At 39.8% G+C, this 7,831-nt stretch overlaps 1 non-coding gene across 1 annotated transcript; it reads right to left on the bottom strand.

Moving 5' to 3' along the window:
- Positions 1 to 4,105: 4,105 nt before the first annotated feature.
- Positions 4,106 to 4,212, bottom strand: LOC139703387 (U6 spliceosomal RNA). Its single transcript, XR_011705764.1, has one exon. It is a non-coding gene; the product is annotated as a U6 spliceosomal RNA (small nuclear RNA).
- Between the last annotated feature and the right edge of the window lie 3,619 nt (positions 4,213 to 7,831).

The raw sequence follows: 7,831 nt of genomic DNA, 5'->3' as shown, positions 1-7,831 counted from the left end.
TCCACTTATAAGTGAGATCATAGCAATATTTTTCTGTGTCTGTCTTGGTTCACTTGGTTTCATTTTGGGGGGGAGTGGGTACCAGGGATTGAACTCAGGGGCACTCAGCCACTGAGCCACATCCCCAGACCTATTTTGTATTTTATTTAGAGACAGGGTCTCACTGAGTTGCTTAGCGCCTCACTGTTGCTGAGGCTGGCTTTGAACTCACAATCCTCCTGTATCAGTCTCCTGAGCCACTGGGATTATAGGCGTGTGCTACCACGTCTGGCTATCTCATTTATTTTAAACAAATGTCACTACTATTATCCCCACTTTACAGACAAGGAAACTGAGGTAAAGTATTGCTTTAGTTGCTTGCCTAAGATAAGTAGCAGATTTTCTCTCTTACTGGGCACAGTAGGCCATGCATGTAATCCCAGCTACTTGGGAGGCTGAAGCAAGAGAATCACAAGTTCAAGGCCAACCTTGGCAAGTTAATAAGACCCTGTCTCAAAATAAAAAAATAAAAAGGGTTGGGGAAGCAGTTTAGTGGTAAAGCACCCCAGGGTCAATCCAAACTCAAAAAAGTGGCCAAGTCGGGACTTGATCCCAAATCAAATTAAATAAGCAAAATTTACTAATCAGTAAGTTAGTTAAAGAAACTGAATCCTAGAGGCAATATTGATTTAAGTAGTATCATGCGTATGTGCTTATATTTTAGATATATAGTTATCTCATTGCTTGGCACAATTCATATACATTGAATTCTGCACTCAAAAACTTATCCCATACTGATCCTAGGATGGGAAGAAACAGATCTGCTCTGGAAGATAACTTACTGAAATCTAACTGAACTTCATGAAGTGTTCTGTGAAGAAGATTATATATGATGTGAAAAAAATAATAGCCATTTATTTAGTACAATGATTTGCTTATAGACATTTTTAAAGGGTAGTATATTCTATCTTCATATGATCTAAAGAATTAAAGCATACCAAACAGTAAAGAAAAGGAAGAGTCAGCAATTGAATATTAAGGCACAATATTTTGCCAGAAGTAATGAAGGTAGAGTACACACTAAATCTATGCCAAGTTTCAGAGATTTGATTAGGTAACTGCTTATTTTTTTTTTTACTTACATAGGCAAAATAGATTCTGCAGTTACCGGTTGCATTAAATGCATCAAATAAACTTACAAAAATTGATACTGTAAGGTGAAACCTTAAGTTCCTGGGTTGCAACTGTGTATAATTTTAAAATAGCTTTTACAATGTATTGATTTATTTGAAGGTGACAGGGGCTGGGTTTGTAACTCAGTGGTAGGGCACTTGCCTAGCATGGTACTGTTTTAAAAAAGGAAAGAAACATGATGTAAGGAAGAGATTAAATACCTTTCAGATTTTAGGTGGTATCATGTGAGTAATGTTTAGAGCACGTCACAAGGTTCCTGCTTGATCATAGTGTATTTATTGATGTGCATTGTGGATATAATTAGTCAATGCTACCTTATTACTTTGGATATTGATGGATCTTGCTTTCTATACCAGAAAGACAATGAATAATTTTTTCTGGTGCTAGGGTTTGAACCTTGAGCTCCCTATGTGCTAAATACATGCTCTACTATTGAGCTACACCCCAAGCTCCAAAGTTCATGATTTTAATGATCTTTCTGGGATATAATTGAACTGAGGTGGAGTAAGAATTCAAACATTTCATTTTATTCCAGAATGGTCCACTGATTACTACAACACTTGGCCTGTAGTAGATGCTTAACATGTTGATTGAACGAAAGGATGAGAAAACATATTTGGAGCTCTGACTCACACTGAACAAAATCTCAAGAGACCATCTTAACAGAGCAAGATGTTATATTGGGAAACACACCTTCCACAACCATGGAACATGGATTGACTGTTCAGTGCATTCTGTCCTCAAAAAGAAAGATTACTTAGGAAATCTCAAATGTTATTTCCATTCTACAATAACAAAGAAAGGGCATCAGGTGACATGATCTATGATTAGAATCATGTTCTACTATCCTAATGTATCCATCTCTATTCCAAGGGTGTTTCTTTCCAGGATTTATACATATCATCTTATTTGGAAAAAGTAAGTCCCCAGCCATGTACTCGACCATTCTCAGAATTTGCCTGGTCTTTCAGTAGATTCTCTTTTAGTCACTCTGAAGTAACCTTATGACTGACATAGCCCTAGCTTTATTACCTTGGAAACTGATGTCTTCTTGTGGAGATTTTAGAGAGTACCTTATGCTCAGAAGCTAGAAGATACCTTAGTCCCATCCCTAGCTCACTGGAAATATTGCCATTTAAAATTGTTCAATGGGTACCTGTGGCAAAGTGTGCTGGTTCCTCACCCATATCTGGTCCCCCTACCCTTTCACAATAATATGGCATATAGGATTGAACTGACACATGACTGCCCACAATAAAGACGTTTGTCAGTCTCCTTCATAGCTAGGTATGACTGTGCAACACATACAGAAGGATGAGTTTTTGTTAATGGGAGGTATAGGGATGTGCCGTGGCTATTGGTGAATTGTCCTTTAAATGGAAGGGATAAGCTCCCCCACTGGTCCTCTTTCACCCCTCTCATTGGCTGGAATGAAGATAAGTGGTGAGCCAATAGGACCATGAAGATGAGACTGCATTAGTGGGTAGATGGAGCTATACAACAGAAGCAAGCTGAGCCAAGTGCAGTAATGCACGCCTGTAATCCCAGCAACTCAGGAGGCTGAGGAAGAAGGCCCACAAGTTCAAGGCCAACATGCACAGCTTAGCAAGACTCTGTCTCAAAATACAAAATAAAAAAGGGCTGAAGATGTAGCTCAATGGTAAGTGCTTTCCTAGCGTGCACAAGTCCTGGGGTTCAATCCCCAGTGCCACACACACACAAAAAAAAAAATGAAGAAGAAGAAAGAGGACAGCCTGTATCCCTGACAACTTTGAAGAATAGAGTCACCATAGCAGTTCAGACTCTGATCTATGAAAAAAATGAACTCCTATCTTAAGCCAACATTATTTGGGATATTTGATTTGCAGAAGCTACAATGATATTCTAATACTGTACACAAAACCTTATTTCTACTGATGACTATCCTCATGTATGTTATTCATAAAGGGTAACTTTAAGTTTGACTGGAAGATTGGGTCAACAGATAATGCATTGAGCACCCACCTGGGCATCAAGCTGGGAGAACATGTTGTTCTCTCTGTGCACTATTAACATCTGCTGAACAGACTTGGTACAAAGATTAGAGGTAAGTGATTATAATAATGTACGTGACGTTGCCTAGAGCAACAATAGGTACATAACAAGTATTTAATAAAGTTTTTATGATGAAACTAACTTTGACTTTTTCTGTTTTTGATTCTCAAATATAAGCTAGTACCCATGAAAATATTATACTAACATTTCTTATTATAAGTATATCTCTGAATTATCTATCAATGTCAGTTAGTGGAAGAGAATAACTAGGTACACAAAAACTTTGGTTAAAAGGCATTTGTGTGAGGTATCTGAACTAGTCAGAACTGTGCTAGAATAAATAGGTATCCCAGCTAATTCTGGGTATGATATCAACAAGGACTCTCCTATTCTTCCTTCATGCCATCTTTTCCTTGAATATGTTAAATAATGCAGTTGTCCCTTGGTACCTATGGGGAGATTGGTTTCAGGACCCCCCACAGATACCAAAATCTGCAGATGCTCAAGTTTCTTGTATAAAATAATGTAGAGAAACCAATGGAGGATGGAAATTAGGCAGGGGAAGGGAAGTGGGGGGTAATAAAATAAAACAAATTATGCTATGTATAGGTACAAATATATCACAATGAAGCCCACTTTTGTATATAATTATAATTCACCAATAAAATATTTTTTAAAATACTGTAGTATCTGCATATACCTATGCACAACCTCCTGAATACTATAAAGTGTATCTAAATTACTTATAATACATACTAAAATGTAAATGCTATGCAAATAGTTGTTACACTGTATTGTTTAGTGGATGATAATAAGAAAGCAGTCTACATGTTAATACACATGCAGTTTTCAATTGACAGGCAAAATTGCACATATTTATAGGGTGCCGTGTATTTTTTTAAATATGGAACACTTCATGAATTTGCATGTCATTCTTGTGCAGGGGCCATGTTAATCTTCTCTGTGTTGTTTCAATTTTAGTATATGTGCTGTTGAAGCGAGCACCCATGTAACGTTTTGATGGATGTATGTATGCGTGTGTAATGTTTAAGTTAGGTTTAAGTATATCTATCTCCTCAAACATTTATCATTTCTTTGCACTAAAAGCAAAGTTTTTTTTCTTCTCTCTTTTTAAAAATATATAGTACATTAGCATTATCTATTAGTCAGGCAATCAGAGAAACTTTACCTCCAAAAGAAGTGGTCTACTGAGCTTCTCTGGGTGAAGTACTGTTGCTGCTCTAGGTGACAAGTGTAACGTCAGCATCAATGCCAGACCCAGTGCATCACTACAAGGACCTTCATCACCACCGTCTGTGAAACCTGCCCATCTCTCTCCCAGACTCTCCAGAATGGATTTTAAGCAGTGCTTCTTTCATGTCATCTTCTTCTAAATTGAAATATATTCAAATTATGATTGAGTTTATCTGTTAGGGAGACTCTAAGGCATACCCTTGTAGCCTAGTGGCAAGGGAAGCTGCGAAGGCAGATTTCTATTTTATTCTTTGAGAAAAATGTGGACTGTAAGGGTAAAGGTGTGATTTGACAAAGGGAGAGGGATCAGTGGCATTGCAAACTGTTAAATTTTGCTGGATGCGGTGGCACCTCCTTATAATCCGAGGAACTCCAGGAGGCTGAAGCAGGAAGATCACAAGTTCAAGGCCAGCCTCATAATGTAATAAGATCTTGTCTCAAACTAAAAAATAAAAACAGCTGGAATTAGCTCAGTGATAAAGTGTCCTCTGCCCTGGCTCAATCTCTAGTGCTGCAGGAAAAAAAAATGTTAGATTTCCACTCCAGGGACCACATAATCTAACTCCCTACTGCTTTACGTAGAAAAGGACTTTCCTAGTATCACACAATTATCAGTGACAGAGCTGATTCTGAGAATCACGTGTGCTTTCAACACTCTTTTCTACCAATAGGCATTGTTTTCCATCACTCAACTGTATCATGTGGGACATTCAGACAAGATGCAGTCAGTTGGGAAAGAAATCAATGAAAAGCTGCTATTTCTTCTGTTATCCACTCAATATATACTTAATGAGCATCTAATATATTCTAGGCACTGATAAACAATGTTCAGTCTAGTGAGGTTAATAAGTAAGTAAACAGACAATTTCAATACAATGTTAGAAATGCTGTAGTAGAGAAGCATGGTTAGCTATTTTTCCTTCAGAAAAATTAAACTAAATTTCTCATTCCTTGGATTTAAACTTGGTTTTTAATTCAAGGAGCTCAAGAGATCTAGATAGCTCACAGATAATTTTCAGACTTAGGTCCATCAAGGTTCTGTGGACTGCCCAAGGTTGCTAACCCTCCATTAGGCATACCTCACTGGAACCCATTCTTTATTGTATGGTTGGCCTCTGGAAGTCCTGTTTCTTCATCTGTGAAATGACTCATTTGCTCTGAAGATTGAACAATATAATACCTTCGTCGAGGTACCTCTGGTTGCTAGTAACAGATACCTACCTGAGCTAGCTTAGTCAGAAGAAGAATATTATGTGGTATGTGAAGTTTCATGGAACACAAAGTCAGTAAGAAAATTCGTGATTCAGGAGGGACTGAAGCCATGAACTGGGAAGTCATCAGGAATCAGGGAATTTCTCTCTCCCTTTCTTTTTCCAATTACTCTCTTGGTTAATGTGGTCTTTCATATCTCAACATTCACCTGGATTCTCTTTATAATCCCAATTTCCATTTCCACAAACTTGACAAAATACAGTTCCCAACATGGGAAAATCCTGGGTTTTAGTGACTGATATAGATTGACTAGCATCTCTGAATTCCAATTCCAGATTCTCAGTGAGGGCGATGTGAAAGGCAGCCAAGGCAAGATGGTGAGTGAGGAAGTCCGGGGCAGGGCCAGACCAGAGAAGCATGGAGAGGGTTTTCCAATGAGGTCAACTTCCTGGTTGACAAAAGTGCTCCTGGACACAAGAGGGGGACCCATACACTTCCATACTCATGCTTTCAAGCAGGGGATCCAATAGAAAAACTAAAACAGACATGTGGACAGAGGGGGCACCAATGAATAATAGTGAGGAGCTCATGGGCAAGGGAGAAGATAAGGAAAGAAGGAAATTCCAGAGATCATAAAAAGAACAGGCCAAAACTCTCCCACCAGAGTCCCAGCTTTGGGCCTTCTTCTCTTTGGAAAAGTCTATCTCTGTATCTCTGTTGCTTTTGCAATAAACCTGCAACTTACTTGCTATCTCTGTGTCCTGTTCCTCAAATCTTTCTTTGCTGAATGGAAACAATGAACCCAGCACTCCTAGACAGTAACATCAGGATGGAATCCGGTTGGCCTGGCTTGGATCAGGGGTTCTGTGTAGTTCCATCAGTTTGGCCCAGAAGGCAGGGTTACAACATGGCTCCTGTGGGGGGGTGGGGATCCAGTTTTTGGAGAAGGAAGATTGACAACTTGGCAGACCCCTCAAAATGGTTACTGTAAGAGAGGGCATTGAAAAATATAAATAGTGGATGATATCAATAATTGCCATATTTCTCTCTCTCTCTCTCTCCTCTCTCCCTCTCTCTCTCTCCTCTCTCTTCTCTCCCTCTCTTTCTTTCTCTCTCCCTCCTCTCTCACTCCTCTCTCTTCTCTCTCTCCTTCTCTCTTTCTCTCTCTCCCCTCTCTCTTCTCTCTCTCCCCCTTTCTTTCTCCATCTGTCTCTCCTCTCTCTTCTTTCCCTCTCTCTTTCTCTTTCCCCTCTCTCTTTTCTCTCTCTCTTTCTCCCTCTGTCTCTCCTCTCTCTTCTCTCCCTCTCTCTTTCTCTCTCTCCCTTCTCTCTTTTCTCTCTCTCCCTCCTCTCTCTTTCTCCCTCTGTCTATCCTCTCTCTTCTCTCCCTCTCTCTTTCTCTCTCCCCCCTCACTCCTCTCTCTTTTCTCTCTCCCCTCTCTCTTCTCTCTCTCCCCTCTCTCTCCTCTCTCTCTCCCCCTCTCTTCTCTCTCTCTCCTCTCTCTTTCTCCCTCTGTCTCTCCTCTCTCTTCTCTCCCTCTCTCTTTCTCTCTCTCTCCCCCTTTCTCCTCTCTCTTCTCTCTCTCTCTCTCTCTCTCTCTCTCTCTCTCTCTCTCTCTCTCTCTCTCTCTCTCTTTCTCCTGGTAGTAATAGATTCCATTCTTTGGGCCATAAAGGTGGTAGGCACATGAATCAAGTTGGATTGATACCTTAGTCAAGCTCACTATGTTCTGTGGTTTAGCATCTTCTTCATATCCTTTCCCCCTCTATATTCTGGAATCCAACATTTCCAATTCCTCTAGGTTTTATCTGGAATTTTGTGTGTTTATAATATGATATACATGATTACAAGGATTTCATGTTATTTTCTGACTCTGAGCCATGTCCATAATGAAAAATTCAGGAATGTTTTCTGAGAGGTATCTGGGTCACCAGATGGAGATGTAAACCTTTCCCAGAAATCCCCTGACTTCCCCTAATACGTCAGTAGCCCAAACTAAGAGAAATCACTTGCAAAGGAGAAGAGCATGGCTCCTTCCCCAGTGCTGGCCTACATTATCTGAGACCAAGATATTTCTTAGCCAGGTGTGGTGGTGTGTGCCTGCAATCCCAGCTACTCAGGAGGCTGAGACAGATATTTGCAAGTTTGAGGCCAGCTT

Source organism: Marmota flaviventris, chromosome X, assembly GCF_047511675.1.
Source record: "Marmota flaviventris isolate mMarFla1 chromosome X, mMarFla1.hap1, whole genome shotgun sequence".
Lineage (NCBI taxonomy): Eukaryota > Metazoa > Chordata > Mammalia > Rodentia > Sciuridae > Marmota > Marmota flaviventris.
This window is presented reverse-complemented; position numbering and strand designations above follow the sequence as displayed.